Source organism: Suricata suricatta, chromosome 11 (assembly GCF_006229205.1).
Source record: "Suricata suricatta isolate VVHF042 chromosome 11, meerkat_22Aug2017_6uvM2_HiC, whole genome shotgun sequence".
In the NCBI taxonomy this organism is placed as follows: Eukaryota; Metazoa; Chordata; class Mammalia; order Carnivora; family Herpestidae; genus Suricata; species Suricata suricatta.
This window is the reverse complement of record NC_043710.1, coordinates 107993373-108002041: the sequence shown is the minus strand read 5'-3', so window position 1 is coordinate 108002041 and position 8669 is coordinate 107993373.

The following is an 8669-nucleotide window of genomic DNA, read 5'->3' as shown; positions in this document are numbered from 1 at the left end:
AGCAGGACAGGATGAAGGCTCTGAGACCAGACTGTCCTGCTCAAGGCTTGGGCATCTGATGCATCGGACGAGTTACTTAATCTCTCTATGCCTCAGTCTCATTATCTATAAAATGGGAACAATGAGAATTCTACCAGTCTTCTAGTATTGTTTCCAGACTTCCCTGAGGCTGTGCGTCTACAGTACTTAGCATCGTACTGGACGCACAGCAAGTGTTCAGTGATAACAGTTGTCATTATCAGGAGTTTGTGGCTCTGGTTATAATTTGCCAAAAGGAAATGAGCTGTGTTGGCTGATTCAGACAAGCAGTTGCCCAGTCCCGTTCAGCTCCCAGGTTCTACCCAGGGCATCTGGAACGACCCAGCCCTCCCCCCTCGTGCCGGGGGCCTCGGACGGGTGGCCGCACACCACAGAGCCACGTTCTCTTGAAACCCTTCTCCTGATGCGCTCTTTCCTCCGGCTCGTCCTATCCAGGGCCTTCCCGGCAAGTGAGCCCACCTCCTGCCTTGGTTTTCTCTGAGCTTAAGGAGGTTTCTTTACAGATTCATCAAATCTCAGCCCTAGGTGGGGCGAGAAAGGTCATCCAGCCCAGGAGCGCCTGGGTGGCTGAGCTGGTAAAGCGGCAGCGCGAACTCTTGGTTTCAGCTTGGGTCACGATCTTGCAGCTCGTGGGATCTAGCCTGGCATCAGGGCCTGCTTGCACTTCTCTCTCCCTCTCTCTCTGCCCCTCCCCACTCATTCCCTCTCTCTCTCTCTCTCTCTCTCAAAATTAAAAAAAAAAAAAAAAAAAAAAGTCATCCAGCCCAGTCCGTGCGCCCTGGGCCCTGAGCCGCACGGTAGACGGAGTTCAGGCCTGGGAGCCAGGAGCCCAGCAGCTGAGCCCTGGCCCGGCCCTCAGGCCACGTGGCCGGGATGTCCTCTGTCCGCCTGGCCGCCGTTTCCTCCTTTGTGACACAAGGGCTTGTGCTAAGCGGTCTCCAGGCCCCTTGCCACTCGGTCTTTGACTCGGCACGTGGACCCCCCTCTGTGCGTCCGTGGGTCTTCCACGCCGGGGTTTCTAGGAGCGCTGGGAACAGACTTGCTGAAAGAATGAACAGACAAGGTGTGGGTAGTGGCCGGCGGAAGGCCCGACGCTTTAGACCAGGACTCGGGAAACGGATCCCCCAGCGCCCCTCCTGTGTCCACACTCGGAGGGCGCCGTGCCCATGAGTGTTTCCAGGCTCTGGGCGCCTACTTACCCTGGTTACTCCAGGACTGCCCAAACCTCCTGGATCACGATTCCGTTCCTGTGCGTAGCCTGCTTCTGTCTCACGACACGCTCGCGGAATGTGGACTTGGGTCTGTTTGCCTTTTCAGCTGGTTTTGTTGAAAATAAAGTCAAGTTTGGTAAAGACACGAGGCTTCTCAGGGCCGCTGTGGCCTGAAATTGGGACCTCATCCCTCTGTTCTCAACTGAGGGCTGTCCCGTCACGGGGCGGGCGTGGTCTTCAGAGAGAGGCGCGGTCCTACCCAGGGCGTGGGTAGAAACGACGCCATTTGACCATGGGGTATTTCATGCCCCCAAAACTCAACACATATGTCTAACCACGGTCTCCTCCCCAGACTCTCTGCATGAGGGTCATGGAGAGGGCTGAGGAGACGGCTCAGCGGTCATTCGTGGGAGGGAGGCCCCGCTTTCGGCATATGGGCCAAGAGGCCGTGGAAGCCTTGGTCACCGTTAAGAGTGGCCTGGAGGCCTCTCGCGGGGGTGACAGCTCTCGGCCTCGGGGCGCCCACCCTCCTCCGCAGTGCTGGGTCCGTCCTGTTGTCAAAGTTGCGTGTGTGTGAAAAGGGAGACCAGCAGAGTGGAGGGTCTGGCCATCATGCCAGAAAAGAGGAGGTGGACGGAACTGATGTTCGCCCGGCGGAAGGAAGGCTCTGGGGGCGCCCGTGGGAGGAAGCCGTCATCGGGCAGAGGTCGGGCCTGTCCTGAGGGCCGAGGCGGCCGGGGTTCAACACGGGGACGAGAGTGTTCCGGATCACAGGGAGCGACGCGAGCACGGGCGTCTGTGCGGGCGGGGGGCTCCCTGGCCCTGGGAGCTTTCCAGCAGGGACTGCGGCGGCCCCTGCCCGGTGGCGCCGGGGAGCCCCAGCCAGGGGGCCGGGGGAGGCCAGCTCGGAGGCAGTGCTGTCCTCTGCCGAGTCTCAGGCGGTTGGGCTGGCACACTGGCTGTCCCCGCACATGCCCCGGTGTACCCTGGCTGTCCCAGACAGCCTTCCTCCGCTGTCACTCTGGCCTCTAGCAAGCGGCCCCCCTGCCCAGAGGGACCGGAGGGGCTCTCAGCCCTCCACGCGTGTGGCCAGTCGCGGTGACGAGAGGGGCCTCGCCCGCCGAGGGCTGCACCGTCCTGCGTCCCCAGGACCCTCCGCTTTGGGGACTGACAGGTCCGGCCGGTTGTGAAAGGGCCAGAGGTCTCAGGAAGAGGACTTTTCATCAAGTGGAGGTCCCTGCCTCGGGCCCCGTCTGGACTTCACCACGGACAGTCCCCTGGGGGAGCCGTGGCATTTGTGAGTCCCTTCTGTGTGCACAGCACTGTACAAACACGTAAATGACACACCGTCTCTGAAGCAAAGAGTTGTGGGAGGCGCCCTGGGCCAGGATCCAGAAAACCTGGTTCTAGACCCGGCTCAGCGCCACGCTGCGGCCCGCGGGGTGTTCCTGGGGTGGGTTCAGGATTCGAGGGACCCAAAACTTAGGCCCCCGCAGGGACTTCTGCAAGGAAAAGAGCACAGGATGATCATCCCGATATTAGGCACAAATGTGCTTATTTCTTTAGAATGCTAAAGACGAAACCGCAACAAATTACAAATCTTGAAAAAATTCACACCTACCACAAACATCACAGAGCGGGAACAAACAATGTTGGTGCCAACTGCCCGACGCACCTCTATCAGCCTTTTGTTTTTTTTTAATTATCACGATTTTACACAAGACCAGCTTCTGGCTCTTAGCAAACACTTTGACCCTCTCTCTCCACGGTGCACGCACGTACTGCTTGTGTAAGCACCTTAGGGTGTGGTCGTTTTGTGACACCACTCAGGGCCTGCCAGTCTGTGGGACAAAGCCACGGCGCCTTCCCCCCAGCGGGTGCGGTGGGGCCCAGAGAGGCAGTCACCGCCCCGGGTCGCCAGGAGCCCTCCCTCCCTCACCTGGGGGGATCCCGAGTCAGGCCCAACCGGGGAAGAGCGGAAAAGGGGGGTCACATGTAACGCTGGTGATCTACCAGAGGACCCACGACGGCGGGCCGTGTGAGCGCGTGACCAGGCCGCGGGACCTGGAAGCTCCTTCCTCTGTTTGTTGAGCAAAACAGTTCTGGCCCATCTGTCTGCTTGTTGGCGAGGATCTGAACCGAAAGCACCGGGAAGCCTTTGGGTCCTGCGGGCGCTGCCTGAGGACAGCGAGGGTGGAGCTGACGGTGACGCCGGGGAGCAGGGATCTGCCGACACGGGCCTGGGGTCAGAGCCCCGCAGGCTCCCTGCCCTGCTCGCCTTCCCGGCCGGAAACTCCAGTTCCAGAGTTACGAAGCTTAAGGCTTTGATTCCGGTTAAGGGACCTCTGGAAGGCGTGACCCATGGCGTTGTGATCAGGCATTTGTGACTCTGTCAGGATGAGCTCATCCCGTCATCCAGTCAACATTTACCGAGTGCGCCTCCTGTGAGCAGGCACCGGGCACGCTCTGCAGGTGCAAATCCAGAGTCCTGTGTCCTAAAGGGGAGACAGGTCGGACATGTGGGTGGATAGCCACCGTAGGGGACCAAGACGTGAGGGCCACGGGCCGTGCTGACAGCGGGGGCCGGTCTGGGAGAGCTGCGGTGCCGGCCAGGCCCTGCGGCAGGAGAGGGCGCACGCGCTGGAGAAGGCTGGAGTGGGGAAGAGCGTGCTCTCCAGAATGGAAGGTGCTCCCGTACAAGTTGACAAACATGTGTGAGTGTCTCGTGGGCCAGAGGGAAGTGTGACCGGAAGCTTCAGCGCCACAAAATTTGGATTCAGGAACCTCTCTGGGTTGGCGTCTCAGCCCATCTGGGAGTTGTGAGCTGAGAGAGAACAGTGGAGGGAGCCGTGGGGACTGGGGCGGCTCCAGGCTTGGGGGGGCTCCTGAAGCCCCCCAACCCTCCTGAGGCAGCGGCCCGAGCGAGAGCAGTGAGACCCCAGAGAGCCCTCTGTCGGGCAGAAGCCTCTGGGGTTTGAGCTCAGAACTGTGATGTTTCAGTCCAAAATGGTGAGAGAGTCAAGCGACAGACCCAGACGCCCCCCAGACAAGCATATAGAACCCTGGCTGAAGGAGGCCTGGGTACGTTAAGGGGCTGTGTCACCTTTCTATAGAGGTGTCATTACTTACGAGTTGCAGTGATTCATTCCCTCTCAAAAAGATGGAAATATTTTAGATATATGTGCATGCATTGGAAGCAAGACTTTATTTTGGGTGAGGGGTGTGTGTGTGTGTGTGTGTGTGTGTGTGTGTGTGTGTGTGTGTGTGTGTTTGCTTCTGAGGATCTATGTATGAAAATTTCTCTCTCGTTTCTTTGTGTTTGTTTGCGGACGGGCGCACCCCCAACACAGGGCAGGCCTGGGACATTGATCATCTGTGCTCCCCTCGCCTCTGCCGTTCCAGCTCGGCTCCTTTGGTGAGGAAACTGAGGCCCAGAAAGGCAAGTGACTTGTCCAACCAAGATCACACAGCCGGCTAGGCGGCCAAGAGAGGATTAGAACCCAGATTTCTGACTCATCGTCCGGATTCTTTCCATAACATTAAAATCAATTATAAAAAAAAAAAAGGGGGGGAATCCGTATTTGTTTTTTCCTCCTGCAATCCAGGAGACAGGGCTAAGAAGGCCACTCCTGAGCCAGCTGCGTGACCCAAAGGTTAAGTTCTCAGCATTGATCTGGCTCAGTATTGATTTCTCTTACAAAAACCCTATCCGTCCTGAAGTTTAGCGCTTCAGAGCACATGTGAGGCTTTGCTAACACAAGGACGTGCCTTTGTTTTTGAAGGAAAGTCTCCAAAATATATAATCTGCTGTTTGCATTGTTGTTTCTCCTGATGGCTCTCGTCCTAATGTCACACGGCAAAATAATACCCCCCAAATATCCACGATTAACCTGAATTGGATAGGATTTCCAGTGCCTTCAGAGGGCTGCTTCAGCTAGAATCGGACACACACACACACACACACACACACCAGCCACCCATCACCCAGCATCCTGAAGTAACAGAATATTGAAATTAATCACCGTTTTCAAACGGGTGGTGTGTCGCTCCTGAAAATGAATCCCACACGTCTGAGGTTTTTGTAAAGATAAATAAATAACGGCATCTGCATAGGTGCCAATGCAGAAATTTTGGATCACACTCAAATTGCGTTTGGGCACAGGTGTGCCTGTCGCTACGTGTTTACATTTACCTGCACACATGAACGTTTGCCTGGGCAACTGTGTTTGTTCTCACTTTGGTGTGTGTGTATTTGTGTGTGGGTGTGAGGGCTTCCACTTAACTGGGGGCTGAGAGGGAATCATCCCTGTTCTCAAAAAAACAACAAAAAAAGCTTCTCCTGAATGAGCAGCAGGATTCAAATGTGCCGGGTGAACTCTCCGGCCCCCACACCCCTTTTCCTTGGGGTTCACTTGCGAGGATTCTCCTGACTCTGTCAACTGTTCCCGACACAACTCCCGTTCCGAGGGGCTCCTGGACACTTCTGAGCCAGGCTGTCATTTTCAAAGGTGTTTTCCTAGACGCTAAGAACAAAGCTGAAAGTGGAAAATATAACAGGCCTGAAATGGGGGAGACCCCTCTCAGGTCCTTCCCTTGCTGGGCCCCCCGCCCCCCCCGCCGTCCGGAATGCACCTTCCTTCTGTGCTTCTGTGACCTTGGCCTTGTCGAAGCCCGGAGTGCAGGGTGCTCTCCCTCCCCAACAGCGATTCTCTCTCCCACCCCTGGGCACAGCCAGTAACATCAGCGCCCTGCGTGCCTGTGTCCACCGTGTGTCGGCCACTGGGCTGGTCTTGCTTAATCCTCACAACAGCTCCCTGAGGTAGAGGCGGCGGCCCCCACTTTGCAGGTGAGGGCACCGCGTGTGGTGCACGTCAATTCTGCACCGCCGGAAGTGGCAGAGCTGGGCTGGGAACTCGGCTCTGGCTCGGAACCCGCGCTCCCAACCACGACGTGCCAGAGCCTCCTTGACCAGAGCCCACCCCCTGCTCCTGCTCCCACACAGGCGCCTCCTTTTCATGGGACAGCCAGGCTGTGGTCACTGACACGGTGAACGACCCCCTCCTCCAGGCAACACTAGGGCCTCTGCGCACGGCGTCGTGGTCCCTTCCAGGCCGGCAGGCGTAAGGCACATAGAAGGGCCATCCGGTTTCCAGGACGTTCTTCAGGTAAATGGAGACGAGAGGATCCTCTGGGGCCCCCCAGCTGTGCGGCAGCCCTGGGCCCGCCGGGGGCCGGTCCCCTGCCAGCACACAGCGGCCCCTTTCATCCCACCTGCTGGAGCGGGGTGTTTTAGGCATGGCCCGACCAGGTGCTCTGGGTCAGTAGGCTTACTTTTAAATAACTGGATTCTTCTCGGTGACTGTCTCCTTTAGGAGGGAAGGGAACTAAGCCGGAAGAGTGAAGACCTCTGGCCTCTGTCACCGCCTGTGTGACCTCAGGCGGCTCCGTTTCTTCCCCACTCTGCGCCTCGGTTGTCTCTTCTGAAAGCAGAGGGTTAGGCTGGGTCATCCCGACCACCTGTTGCAGGCCGCCCGGTGTCTCTGTTGCTGCCTGTTTCCGGAGAATGGAGCCCCAGTGAAGAAGCATTGACTCGGAGAGGTGACTTAGCGCAGTGCGGCCGAGCACCGGGAGCTCTGCTCCGGAGTCCGGAGACCGGGTTCTGGTCTCACTTGCGATACAAACCCGGGGACCTCGAGCAAGCTAAGCCTCCGTTTTCTCCCCTGTTCTTCAAAGGGGGGTGAGGATGACACGGAGCAGGTGCAGGTGAGAGTCCTTTAACCCTTAAAGTGCGCCACAGAGAAGTGGATGCACCTGGCACTGCATTAAAAATGCGCTGACCACATGACCAGCCGTCCCACGGGCAGGTACAAGCCCAGAGGAGCTGAAAGCAGGGTCTCCGAGAGATACTCGTGTGCCCGTGCTCACCGCAGCCTTGTTCCCAGCGACCAGGAGGGGAAACAGCCCAAATGCCGGCGGATAAAGAAAATGTGGTCAGCGCATGCCAAGGAGTATTATTTAGCCACGAAAAGGAGAGATGCACCTGCTAAAACAGGGGCGCGCCTCAAGGACATAACGCTAAGTGACGTACGTTAGACACAAGGGGACGAATCCTGTAGGATTCCACCTACACGAGGCAAATTGAGAGAAAACGAGTGATTAGCAGGGGTGGGGGAGGGGAGAACGGGAGTTACTGTTCAGCGGATACAGAGTTTCTGTTTGGATGATGGAAACGTTCTGGAAGTGGAGAGTGGTGATGGCCGTACAACATTGTGAATGTAACTAGTGCCGCCAAACCCATGCTCAACAACGCTTAAAACGGTACATTTTGTTATGTAGATTTCAACATATTAAAAAAGTAAATGCACACTTTCAAAATCTTCACGAAAACATCCAGAGACATCTTGGTGACGCCTGGGAATGGGGAGACCTACTTCTTCCGCCTGAACTTGGGCAAGACATTTTGGGGAAGTGACTTTCCTTCCTCTGTCAGAGGGAGCTGACGGCAGCCTCTGTGCCCCCCTGGCCCCTGCGCACCCCCTGCCCCAGCACACCGCGCAGAGAGCGGGCCAAGCCAGGCCGCGAGAGGCCGTGCTGAGGTGGCCTCCACCGCCCTTCATGGGAGGCCGTCCAGTCCCTCAGACTCCATTCTCAGGGCTACGGTGGACCCCTTCTCTGGATCCTGGTGGGCCCGGATTCTGGAATCACCGACATAAGGAGGGCTTCCTATCCACAGCAACCTTGTCACACAGCAGACCTGACTCGGCCTTTGTCCCCGGGGCCAAACCCCATCCCTGGGCCCTCAACATTCATTTTGTAACTGAGATGCCCTCCCTCAAGCCCTACTGGAATCCGTGCTAACTCTATGCAGATTGGTATAAGGAATAAACCAATTTCTGCTTGCTGAGAAAGCTATGGGGGTGGGGTGGGGAAGATAAAGGAGAAAGATACACGAGGTGGAACAGACATTAAACTATTTATTGCAAATAATTGTGCCAAGTGTGGAGACAATTGGAAGGTCCTGCTGGGGGTGGCTGGGCTGGGGGGGGGGCGGGGAGCGGGGGGGCTCCCATGGGGCAGGCTCGCAGACTTACGGGTAGGAAGGACCTGCAGCTTTGAGCTTGGAGGTGGGGAGTGCCTCGGGGGACACCAAAGGATCTCAGTCTGGATTTTATTCAGAGCACCCATGGGTAAACTGAGTCAGAAAGCGGCAGGAAGCGTTAGCCCCAGGTGACGGTCCGGCCGGGGAGACACAGAGCCTCCTCGGCCCGAGCATGGCGGGCTCTTGGCACACGCATGACACATGTCACCCTCCGAGCCGGCGGGCGGCGGGGGCCCCTGGCTTTTCGGACGGCGGACCCGGGCCAGGGCCGGCTGCCCCCCGCTCTCCCGCCCCGGGCCGCGGGCTTGGGGGGCCGGGGG